This window comes from Hirundo rustica, chromosome Z (assembly GCF_015227805.2).
Source record: "Hirundo rustica isolate bHirRus1 chromosome Z, bHirRus1.pri.v3, whole genome shotgun sequence".
Classification (NCBI taxonomy): domain Eukaryota; kingdom Metazoa; phylum Chordata; class Aves; order Passeriformes; family Hirundinidae; genus Hirundo; species Hirundo rustica.
In genome coordinates, this window is record NC_053488.1 from 41,174,561 (window position 1) to 41,187,001 (window position 12,441).

Here is a 12,441-nt window from a genome sequence, read left to right on the forward strand (position 1 = left end):
AAATTTCCACTCTTTATTCTGCACTCTTCCAAAAAGCTACAGCATACAGAGTCTATTTTTTTAGCAATTAAAATAATTTGGACAGTCTCATTGACAGTGCATGTACAGAATTGAAGGTAAAGCCTTGCATCATAAAACTGCATTTGACTGTGTACTCCAACTGTTGAGAATATGGCTATAAATTAATGCAAGCTGTGTTTTAAAGGCATGAAACCATTTGTGTATTCAGCTTGAGGTTCTAAATATGTCAATTGTGGTTGTAAGAAATAAAGATAATCTCTGAATTGTCAACCCCAACGAACATGAAACTTTCAAGGGAAAGGAAAATGCAGATTTTGCATTCTTCACTTCAGAAACTGAGATAATTTGGTTTTAATTTTTCATGAGAATGTTTGGAGTATTCCACATGACCTGCTGGAGCTGGCAGTGATTAATGCACATGTGCATTTCTGAAGACTGAATTGCTGGGGTTGTAAAGTAGTCCAGAGGCTGTTGCTTTAATTCAGGGCTAGCCCTCTAGCACACTTAGAAACATAGTAATTTCTTGTTAGCTGTATTTGCTTTCACTATTTACCTATACCTAGTGAAACAATGTTAGAAGAATGAAAAAAGGACTTTGAAAGTCTTTAAAATACTGAGTATGCATTATTACTATTAATGATAAAATTCAGTAGGCCTATATAAGTATCAGAAGTCCTAAAGGGAGATGATAGGGGAGAAAATAGCCTGTAAATCAATGCTAAACTGAAATTATGCCATCTATTGTGCAGATAGTTCAAAACCTTTTATGCTGTCAATTACCAAAGAAATGTTTGCTATATTTTAACAAATCAATGTTGTTACTTTGAAGTCTCATTCTCTGTTCAGTATGCATTTGAATAGAAAGAATTAACTGAATTAGATAAATTTTGATCCATCTTTGCTATTGTAGCATAATGTGCATTTTCCTCACTTACTTGTATGCAAGTGAAACTGAATTTTTGATATAATAGGAAATACTACCTAAAATTTACCAGGCCACGTGCATATCTATTTTACTATTAAAAAAAAAAAAAAAAAAAAAAAAAAAAAAAAGAGTTTTGTGATATAAAACATAACTTTTGAGATCTGTATCAGTTCTAAGGTTTTATGCAGTTTAACAAAAAAAATCTCTGTATTCTTGCTGGGTAGCTAGAATTTATACCATTTTTACTTAATGATCATAAATTTCTGATTTCTTTCTTTAACTTGTGAACTTCATTTTTTTAATATGCAGCTTTCAATGTCACCAATTTAGAAAACTCATGTGTAGCCTGATCAGGTCTCAAGTGTGCCAAATTAATTGTGTTCTCAGATGATGTTTTAAATTCTTTGGGATTAGCTGACTGGTTGTCATATCACTGAGATGCTATCCTTCAAAATATTTTAAAACATCTCTATGAGATTAAATGCTGCTAAATAAGGAGACTAGATCAGGAAATAAATTAATGTTTTTCTATCCTCTAACTGTCAGACCACTTTATATTGTCCACATAACTTAGGAAGGATTGTTTCATGCATTCATATAATTAACTAATGAGGACTCTTCCTGGCTATATTCAGAACATCAAATACCTCTATTGTCTTATCCTGTGCTTCCCCCTGATGTGCAAGGATTTTGTAGCAGAAATTACTAATTTAACTTCTTTTGACAGCTTTAACATTTTGCTGCTTTGCCTTTGCTTGTGGGTGTTTTTAGCGGGGGGCCTGGGGGAGGGAGTGTGGTGGGATTATTTTTTTTGTTTTGTTTTCTGACTGTGCATTTCTTCTTCCCTACACATGTGCAAAAACCCCACAAGCTGGATGCAAACTATGGCTATAAGACTGCATCTGTGGCTTAACACTATACTCTCTCCTGAGAAAAGTTTCAACATCTTGGTGTAACTACATGGATATTTTGCTATATTCAACTAGTTGTTGGAAAAAGCAACATGCATACGTAAAACATATGTACAAATTCATCTGCAAAAATGGTATGTAAACTGCTAATGAAGCTATGAGTCATAAATATGAATGATACCACCTTTTGTCTCACAGGATCTCTATCTAACAGGTAAAGATTTAAGGAAACAAATTAGCAGGTTACTAAACAGAGACATCTCTAACTGCTTTTTCTTCGTTTTCTTTGTTAATGTAGTATTTCCAAATTAATTTGCTGTATTTATAAAGAATGGGTTGGAAAAATAAACAGCTAAACAAATTGATAAAACACTGTAGATATTATTAGTGAGGGGCGAGAGTATGATTGGATTTTAATGCTGTTGTGGAACTTCAGGAATTTCCCCAAGTTAGAAAATTGTATCACAATTTTTGTAATTAGTAGAAGTAAAAAGCATGGTTTTCAATGTGTGCTAGTATATATGTATATTGACATTATGTAGAAGAGGCAGAGAAATTAATTTAACTGACATCAACAGGGGATATATTTCAAGCAGCAATCTGTATTCAAAACCTGAATTTGAAATTTGCCCATCATTGTGTTGACCCCAGCTTGCAAACTGCTGTATAGGTAAAAATTCTCTTTGAAAAAGAAACAGAAAGAAAAGATCTTCCTATCCAATTAACAAGCCTCCTTCACTGAGCCTCTTTCTCTTTGTAACATCAGGTCAGGTGTCTCCCTAATATACATACTGGAATGATTAAAATGAAAAAAAAGAAACCTTTTTACTGTTTTCTTAAGCTATAGACAAATAGTTGATATAAAGCTCATTTTAAACACCAGATAATTTGTGTCAAAATACCACATGTTCTTAATGAAGATATCAGAAGTTTTACAGCAGTTAAATGAAATGCTAAGTAAAGATTAAGTAGAATCCAATGTGCTTTCTTCCTTTGTGAATGTAAACATATACCAGGCTGCCTTTATGCCAGTGACCTGTGTTTATAGGTGTATTTAATTCTTCTTCAGAAGAAAAGCAAGAAATTAAAGAATCACTTCATCGTCAGCAGAATACAGTCACAGTTGCTGAATGAATGAATGAATGAATGAATGAATGAATGAATGAATGAATGAATGAGAGAAAGAAAGAATGCCTATTTCACCTTTCCCAAAGAGCGCCATAAAAACAAGCCAGGCAGGATGTCAACATCTAAAATCTGACATCATAGAATTTGTACAACAAATGCATTCTTGTTGATTGAGCAAACCCCAGAAGAAAAACCTTGATGGGTGTGTACACAGCAATGAAGCTATGAATTTAAAATAAATACAATAAATTGTAAAAACTGCTATCTTTATCTTCTGACTGAATAGCTCTGCTTAAGTGTCCACATGAGCCTTGAAAATACTTTTTAACTTCACCAGTTAGGTAAGTATTTGGACTTACCAGGAAGTATTTAGAATGAAGTGCAAAAGCTCATTTTCAGAGCACTGATATTAAATACAATAATGGAAAAACAAGGATGCGGTTTCAGCTTTGATTATGCTACAGGTGTGCAGGTTAGATCAGTCATGGAGAGCTGCTCTTAGGAATGTTATTTTGTTTTTCATCATGGCCTGCTTGATAGAATTCAATGTCCTTTTCCTCCCAATTTATGTTTACTCATCCGAATGCTGAATAACTTCATCGATCCTAATCTGAAGTTCTGACTGAGATCTTCTTAAACAGGCATCTTGCTTTAGGTATGAAGTACTAGAAATGTCAGATTTCACTGCTTATGCAAATGCTGCCCAAACTGTAGCAGATTTAATGTAAACAATAATTTTCATTAATTTGCCTTGAGTTCCCTAAACATTTATTACAAATAATATTTAGTGTCCAGCATTGAAAGAGTTCTCAATGCAAGTGAAGTAATTCTCTGCACTAGGATCAGTGAAATAAGAAGGATTATGCCATGGTATTCACAGTAATTTCCCACAGTCAGTATAAAGCTGACCTTTATAAATGAAGAGTTTTTCTTAAGTCAACAGTTATTCAAAAAACTTGCCAGCAAATGTGGACTGACATCGAGCTGCCTGTACCATCCTGTGATTCATCACTGCAGTATTACCCTGTTCAAAACACTGCTTTTGAAGCCATTATTCTGTACTCTCTTTGTGTCATCATCTTCAGGTGTTGCAGTGCTTTCAGAGAAGCAATTAGTTGCTGAGGACTGCTAGGCAATTCAAAGATGTCTATGGGGAGACAGTATCAAAGACACTGCAAGGTCTAAAATTAACATCAAAGATACTATATCCAGAAGAAAAATGTGTACCTTCTACTGGTCTCCCAGCTGCAAACCTTTTAGTTTAGAACACTTTGTGTATCTCGTGTCTATGTTGTTCACAGTTTTTCTGAAAGTTTGTTTTTCCCCATGAAAGCAAGTATTTATTAAAAGGAGAAAAAAAAAAAAAAAAAGAAAAAAAAAGAAAAAGAGAAGTCATTTAAATGTGCCTATCTGCTGAAGTCTGGTTGGATGTGACCCAGAAGCTGATGGCTAAAGGGTGCCTATGCAATAATTGAAACTTGACACCAGTATGTTATGCAAGACTGCAAATGATAGTTCCATTCGAGGAGTTATAGAATTATCCAGTCTTTTCATCACTAGGTAAAATTCTAATTCAAAATGTTACAGTGAATGGAAGTCCAGATGTGCAGGCTTACTATTGTTAATCAACTATCATCTGGGACTATTTATCAGAGCAAATAGAGGAGAACATTGAAAATAAATTTTAGACGGTTGTCAAATTTCATTCCCACCATAGTTAATCACAAGCTCAAAAATGTTCTTTATTCTGAAAAACAAAACTGATTACAGATCTTGTGACTGTGAATACAGTTTTAATGATGGCATAAAAGATTAAACTCAAAAAAAGATCTTTGTTTCAAAACAACTGAAAAAACTACCCAAACAACTTCCACTTTCCTCAGCACCCCCGTTTTTAAACTTTCCACTGCTACATAGGTTCTCTTGTTCACATTCCTTCTGTTTTGTGCCTCTGTAGAGGCTTTTTGCTTTTATAGTAAGAACTCGTCTTCTAGGAAGTCTAGAAAGTTCTTTAATAGTTTATTGTGAACAAAAATCAAGTTGTTTTCTCAGCAAAGTCTCTGTCCTACAGCTGTAAATGTGGCCAAGTAAAGTTCTCAGGACCATAGACAATATCAATTGATCTGACTTTTGTTTTTTGGATAGACAGCTGATACAAAATGCTGAAGTAACAAGTCATTTGGGATTCCTCAAGAGGAATAAAAGTCAGAAAAGAGTTTGGTTTCAGATAAATATGTGTTAAATATAACCTAAAATTAGAATTCAGTATTTCAGTGCTAAATGAACAAAACCCGGACAAAGTCCCATGGGTGATTGTAGCAGATTAAATGAAAGACTAAAATGAACAGCAAGGTAGAGGACAAATGTTCAGGGTGTTTGATTAGCTAGATTTTGATGCAAAACTGAGCATACATTATTAGTAGTTTTAACTTTTTCCTGGTAGCTATATCCAGAATTCTGTATTTACTACCAGATTCCAGTTAATTTTCTCTTCCTGTTTTTTCTTTAAACCTAATTTGAAGTTCTGTGTTATGTCCTTAGTGGCTGAAAATTTTGTTTTTGGATGTGATATTGATGTGAATTGTATTTCTTTGAGCTTTTTTATTTTTATTGAACTAATTATGAGATGTGAAAAGCAAAATAATTTCATTGAAATTAGCAAAACCATGCATGTTTGGAAGAGTTCTTTCAATAATTCACAATAACAGTATTCTCTGTAGAGGCTGAAAAATGTGACTAGCATTGTGCTCTGCTGTGTTGGGTAAATGTTTGTACTTCGGTTACTTTTCATAACAAAATATTTTTCTGACAATGTGCGAAAGATTCATGTGAAAGACAGAAAAATGTGGTAACTTTCTATTTTTCACCATACAAAATTTGTGTGCTTTTTGATTAAAATGAAAAAAAGGGGTTGCTGTTATTAAGCTATGATAGCACATAGCTTACATGCTAAAGTAACAACTAAACTGTATAATAATTTCTTCTGACTATATGCACCTGACCACAAACAAGCAGATATAAAAGATCATCAGTGCCGATCATTGCTGAAAGTGGACATAAACTCAGAAATTATCTACAGGGGAGATTTTCTAAAAGACTAAGTGCCGTGGCCACTGACTGCTGAAGGCCAGCCACTGGAGCTCTTCAGGGTGCCATGACCTTCCACAGTGAGTCGCCTTTATAAAGACACCCTCTGCTTCAGAGGCACAGGCACACCCTAGTGATTGCTCTTTTTGTGAGGGCTGCCGGGGCAACCGAGCCCAAAGGCTCTCCATGCCTGTGGAGGCAAGGCTGGTGGGCCAGCTCAGCTGAGCTGCTTCTCCCAGGGCAGCTCTCTTCAGGAGGCACAGGAAAGAAGAGGCAGGATTCAGGAGATTCTCCAGAGTCTTCTTTATTCTCTGGAACCGATGACCGAAGAACTCCGAGTGGCCCGACCACCCTGGTTATACAGGGAGCTAGGGGGCTGGGGTTTGCCACTCAGGTCAATGGGGTTACACAGTTGGGAAACAACCAACCGGGGGAAGGATCCAAAATGGACCAATGGGGAAACAGGAAAACTAGGAAATACAGAACAAACCAATGGGGGTCAAGGAATCTGCATGCTTGCAAGGGCTCATGGGTTTTATCCCCATGTGCTCTCCCTAACCTTAGAGCATGCGGCCCAGGGAGACTCCCTATGGGAAGTCTCACTACTTCACAGCTCGTTTTTCCTCCCAGGGAAGGCACATCTCCATGTGGGGGCCTTTGTGGCTCCCACAACTAAGGTACTTAGAAAAGCAATTGATCTGAAAGCTAGTGGCATGTCTATTCTTAAGTCCTTTGGTTGTTTTTGAATTTTCAGCTTCCACATGAACATATTACAAATGAAGCTTTTGAAATACCTGGAAAAATCTCTGTGTTTTCTGTTTCTCCCTTTAGTGCTCAATGATTCTTGAGGTCAACCCTTGTCTTCCAGAAATGTGCACACTTCAAAAGAAATTTGCCTTAATCAACAGGTAAATCTAATTTTCTGGACATATGTTGAAATTAGCTATAGGAGATATTTTTCTGATGAGGTTCTGAGTTGTTTGTCTTGGGTGGATTCCTTGCCATTAAGAAAGATTTTCCATGTCATGTTTGGTGTTCTTTATGAAATGCTGCTGAAAATGAGTAACTCAAGGTTGGGTATTCATCATGATTGTATCTTCTAAAAGCAAGAAAGAGTTTCAAAACCAATACATCAAGTTTGTGAGAATATTAATTTTGGGTACATGTTCCTTTAACTAGACAACATATCAGAGCTCTCAGTTTTAAGGAGAACTGATACTAATCTGATGCCCCTTTTGTTTATGATTTTAAATGTTTGATTAGTTTTTATATATTTCCAATGGCTTTGCCTTGGGTTTGTATCAAGGAATTATGGGAGTAATAAAAGTGTCACTGGCTTCCTGTTTTCTTATCCTTGATGATTTTGATCTATTATTATTGTGAAAGAAGAACTTAAGTCTGAAGTCATGTGAGGTAGCTTAAGTCACTTTAGCAATGAATGGTCCCCCTTGCCTTGATTGCAATACATGAGGGCTTAATAATTTTTTATCTACAGGTATCTTACAGAGAGACTTGGTTCAAGGAAAGTCAATACTGAAACATGAGCTAAACACTCACCTTTTAGGAATGTTGAATTTAGCTCTTTAATCAACCTTCCAAACATTTGTTATGTGGTCTCATGATTATGTGCTGAGATAGACTGGGACTGTCTATCCATCTGAATATTTGACACTGTAAGGAGTAGAGCTGCTCCAACAGGAAACATGGACTTATATTCTCTCCTTTTTTTTTTTTTTTTTTTTTTTTTTTTTTTTTTTTTTTAAAAATTCCTCCCCTCAATCTTCCACACCTTCTCTTTGTCTTCTCATCTAGATTTGGTTTGAAACTTACAAACAAGTGTCTGGTGTGGCTTATGTTTCTGTTTGCATCCTTTTGCCTTTACTGGCTCTGAGACTATTCCTGTGGCTGTGTGTTGTGTATGTTAGTCTCCAGAATTCTTCTAATGAATAAGAACATTCAAAAGTTAATAAAAAGCAAATGCACTTTCCTGAGAATACTGGGCACATCAAAATGTTATAATTCCTTTTAAACACTCTTCGTATTAGAAAGGGTTTGTCAGAAATCAGACTACACAGGCATTGGCTGGGATACTGAAAACATTACAGCATTACATTTAATTAGTGAAGACAAGAGCCTTCCTTTTGAGAGTCCTTAATTTGGTGCATAGATCAGCCCCCAACAAATTCAAAGGCAAGCACAATTATGTCTTCTGTGTCCAAGTTCTGTGTCAACTAATCCATTGTGCCAATTCCTGAAACTCTGGAATTTAATATATATAGATTAATGAAAAGAAAATAATTAAAGTATTTTTATTTTGCTTAATTGACTTTGTTAACCACTGGTCAATCATTAAATGAAATTTCTGAAATTAATTTTTTAATTAAACATACTTTGTCACAATATACTAAATAAAATTGTATATTTTAACAGGAATAGAAAAAAAATGCGACCAAGTATAGACAACAGTTTCTTGTGGACAGCTTTGTAAGTGTATTGACTAAAAATAAAATTTGCTGTGATACTGTGATACAGTCCTTCAAGCAACCTGACTTTGATAGAAAATGAATGCAAGATCACATAATGGTCTGATCCCATGATAGAAAAAGGAATGAGCATGGGTTGCACTTATACTGCAGTAATGGTCGAGTAACACAACGTGGGGTTTTTTGTTTGTTGGGTTTTTTCTGTGTAATGAGATGCAGTGAAGCTTCCTTTTGGTTGATATAATGATTTCACTGGCAATCATAAAGCAGATAATTAAAGCAGAATATTGAAGGAATAAAGTTTCTGTGTGCCAAACATAATCTTAGCTATGAGTACTCAAACAAAGACAATAAAACCTTGAAATTTATACACGAGAAAGGGAAATTCATTAAAGACAAAAGACTCAGTCTGATGCTGTGTGTCACTGTGTTGGCTCCTTCTTCCTTGTATTGCCTTAGTAATGTGAAATACTCATGCTGAGGCAGTCTTGCCCTGGACCCTGAAAGGGCATATGGTCCTTTTTTCATTGTGTTTTGTGTTATTTATTTTCATATTGTATTTTATGTCATTTATTTTCATTATAATGGTTTGTTCTGCACTCCCCTGTTCTCCTGAGGCAATGTTATGTTCCAAGGTTTGTCCCTGCCCCTGTTCCCAGTCAATCCTCCCATATTCCTCCCAGTTCCCTCCTATGGGACCTGCCTGTCATTCAGTTGTTCTTTCTGGATTCTAGAGGACAGGAGCTGAGGAGGTTCCTCCCTTTATGTTCTCACTGGTTTCTTTCAATGTCCCTCCAACCTTGTTCCCCTCCCACCTTTTCTCTCTAATTGGATGCTGGTTTGTCTCTTCCCTCAGTCCCTCCTCTGTATTTAATCCCGGAGCTCATCACCCCAGGTGGCTCGGCTGGAGAGATTCCCTGAGGTTTGGATGTCTCCGAGTGGGACTGAATAAACACCTTGGACTTTGCCCTCCAGCTGAGTCCGACTCCTCCATCCGTCTTCAGTGAGGTCTCTCCTGTGACAGGGGGAAAACCCCCTTTGCTGCTCCTCTGGTTCCCAAAATCCAGGGGAGGGTTCCCCAACTGATCACAGTGTCAGAGCTAGCTTGGGTGAACAGAGCAGCAGCTCTGAGAAAGGCCACTGTGACAGTTCTGTCACCTAAACTTTGTGTGAGGCACTGATTAGCTTTTGATAATTGATAAAATGTCTTCCAGGTGTTTGCTGAGTTTACAGCTTCCATTATGCATTACCTGGGAAACTTTCTGGACAAACATGTATACAAATGTATACATGCTATTCTCATGAAAATGGCTGCGGTTTTGGATGAGCAGAGAACGCTGCTCAAAGCAGAACCTACTTTAGTTTGAAATAAAGTCTCAGGTCTCTGTGGACAAGAACAGTAGGAGAACACGTCTGTAATGGTTTCACACCCCAGCTACCATAACGTTTAAAAACTAGCACATAAGGAAATAGAGCTTCTAAAGCACTACATACACACTTTCATTTGCAAGAGGCACCCAAGAAAAAGGAAGGCTTTAATATTGCAAAACCAAATACTTAGCAATAAGAAGATGTTAACCAGTAACTTTTATAACAACAGTATAATAATTTATTCTTACACCATCAGATACTGGTTGGTTTGTTTGTTTCTGTTAAACTCCTGCATTGTAAGAAAGATGTTCAACATTTACTTTGATCACTATTTTTCACTATGTGGCTTTACTTATTTGTTGTGCATCATCTGAATTTTTAACTTTATATTATTGTTGTTGTTGCTGTTTTCTCCCAGTCTCTTATCAGCCTAAGGCCTTATTACTTATCAAACATTAATGAATTGGTCTTCCCAATTCTCCTTTGAGAGTGAAACTCGTAGGTCTCAAATTTTTTGCTGATGGAGAATCCTAGTTCAGTGAGAGAAAAAGTATCACTTTTAAGCTGTCAGGAATGCCAAGCAGTTCAATGTTGGGTACAAAATGCAAGGCCTTTGTCTTAGGTACGTGCTAAATTAAAAAAAAAAATTAGTGCTAGGCATGTGGTGATTAGTGTGTGGTTTAAGGTGATGGAGTACTCTGTGGACTTACTAGCTAAAAGAGGAAGATAATATAATTTTTAGGAGGGCCCCAGTACTGCTTAATTTGAGGGTGGATGGAATTTCTTTAAAACCTGAGTTTAGAAAACTCACATGAAGGAGGTGGACATTGAAACTGAGCTCAGTAAAATAACCCAGTCCTGTCTCTACTGCATTGTAGTGTGTTGTTGTCATCAAGTGATAGATCTTGTGGGCAACATGAAAGGGGAGGAATGCTTTCCATTGCCTGTATTTCTGACAAAGAAGACAAATGATGTAAAGAAACAACATAAAAATAGAAATGAGTTTTTTTCCAGATTAGGGTGTCTGTTAATAAACATGGTTATTTACCCAGGAGTAATATAATAGTCCATTGACTAGACTTTTTGTATTTGCCAGAATCGCTAAGTTTATGTAACTGAAGACCTGGTGGCACTTTGATTTATTGTGACAAATAAGTTTTTCTCAGAAGAATTAATTCTGTAATTTACCCAGGGAGGACAATGAAGCCCTTTTCCTGTAAGATTTTTTCGTTTCTGGCCATGTAGATGTATTCCTTTGGTCTACAATAACAGTGTGCATATGTCTGGATGTACCAATGAGACTAGCAAACAAAGACTAGTTGCCTTGGAACAAGAAGTCAATGAAGTTTCCAAAGCACAAAACACATTTACAAAATAAGAAAGGATATGGAGTGCTGTTAACATCCAATTCTTTTTTACCCTGCTTTGGTAACTTTTCATTTACATATTTATTAACTTACAGTAGATCAAGTATTTTTTACAATGATAGGCACAGAAAATAAATTAATTGTAATTTGTTTCATTGTAATGAATAATAAATGAATTTTTTGATAAGCCACTTATAGTCTTATTACTACATAGTTTTACTGAGGCATTAGTTTGCATTTTAATTTGAGAATATTTGCACTGTATTAATTGGCAGTATCCTGCATTCTTAGGAATATGAAACCCCATTTTTTATTATTTTTCATAATTTTTAATTGAGATAGCTGAACAAATTATTAATTTTTCTGAATGTTCACAGAATCACAAAAGGGGTAGGGTTGGAAGACACCACTGGAAGTCATCTGCTCCAAACTCCCTGGTCAAGCAGTGTTCCCTCGTGCACATTGCTCAGAATTTTGTCCAGGTGGGTTCTCAATATCTCTAGAGAAAGAGACTCCACAACCTTTCTGGGCAGCCTATTCCAGCACTCAGTCATAGTGACATGCTCAGATGAAACTTCCTGTACTCCAGTTTCTGCCCATTGCTTGTCATCCTGTTGCTTGGTGCCAGCAAGCAGAGCCTGGTTCCATCTTCATGACACTGTCCTTTCAGATACTTGTATACATTGACAAGAACCCCTCTTAGTCAGCTTTTCTCAAGGCTAAACAAGCCCAGCTCCCTCAGCCTTTCCTCATAAGAGAGATGCTCCAGTCCCTCAATCATATTTGTCATATTCCACTTGTCTTGCTGCAGTAGCTCCATGTCTCTCTGGTACTCAGTAGCCCCTAACTGAACACAGCACTCCAGATTTGGCTTCACTAGGATGGAATAGAGGTGCAAGATCACCTCCCTGTACCTGTTGCAAGGCTTTTTCTCCTGCAGGCCAGAAGAAGGCTGTTGGTTGTCTTTGCTGTTAGGGTGCATGGCTGACCTGTAATCAACTTTTTGCTCTCTAGAACACCCACGTCCTTTCCTTAAAAGAAGCTGCTTTCCAGCTGGTTGTTCCCCAGGTAGTACTGATGGCTGGGGTAATTCCTCCCAGGTGAAAGACTTTGCGTCTGCCTTTGTTAAAACTTGCTTGAGATTCCTC